Source organism: Oncorhynchus kisutch, linkage group LG16, assembly GCF_002021735.2.
Source record: "Oncorhynchus kisutch isolate 150728-3 linkage group LG16, Okis_V2, whole genome shotgun sequence".
NCBI classification, from domain to species: Eukaryota; Metazoa; Chordata; class Actinopteri; order Salmoniformes; family Salmonidae; genus Oncorhynchus; species Oncorhynchus kisutch.
This window is the reverse complement of record NC_034189.2, coordinates 19,618,972-19,619,622: the sequence shown is the minus strand read 5'-3', so window position 1 is coordinate 19,619,622 and position 651 is coordinate 19,618,972. Positions and strand designations below refer to the sequence as shown.

General features: G+C 43.2%; 1 protein-coding gene across 1 annotated transcript in view; it reads left to right on the top strand.

Annotated features, from left to right (window-relative positions):
* The first annotated feature begins 300 nt into the window (after nt 1-300).
* Nucleotides 301-651, top strand: part of LOC109884108 (ephrin-B2) — a 29,563-nt gene continuing 29,212 nt past the window's right edge. The window contains exon 1 of the mRNA XM_031791950.1: nt 301-384. The gene's annotated coding sequence lies outside the window, so the exon portion shown is untranslated. The remainder of the gene's footprint in view (nt 385-651) is intronic.

Genomic DNA, 651 nt, shown 5'->3' with positions numbered 1-651 from the left:
AAAGGTGTGAAAAACAGAATGGCTCATGTGATTTTATTTTGGAAATTGGACTAATTGACACCGATTCAATTCCGTCCATTGCTCTTTTCCCAGTCCCAGTTTCAGAGTAAAGACATCAGAAGGTAGCTACTACACACAGGGGATGTACTTTGAAGTAAGAGTCTTTTCCGCCGTGTAGACTAACTAACTTAGTAAAGGTATAAAGGTAAATAAAAATGTCAAATAAATTGAAAAATATGTAGTCGTTTTGTGTTATCTGTGTATTTTTCTACTTGTTTCAGGCAAGTTGGTGGTTCGTCTCCTGGGAGAGGTGCTTCCATAAAGACTTAGTGCTGTTCAATGCCGCGTAGGAACACTCCACTTACAGCAGGAAACAGAAGAGAGGTAGAGAGAGAGAGGGAGGATAAACGAGTGTTTTCCTCTGCTGTACTCTGGGACCTGGCTATCCCTCAGCCACAAACTAGACCATGCAGAGACTTAACCCTGATCAAACCTTTACAAACCAGCAGCCTCTTTCTCTACAGCGCACTCTCTCTCATCTACCTCCCTCTCTCTCTCTTTCTGTCTGTATGTCTGTCTGTCTCTCTCTCTACCTCCCTCTCTCTCTTCTTTCTGTCTGTATGTCTGGTCTGTCTCTCTCTCTACCTCCCT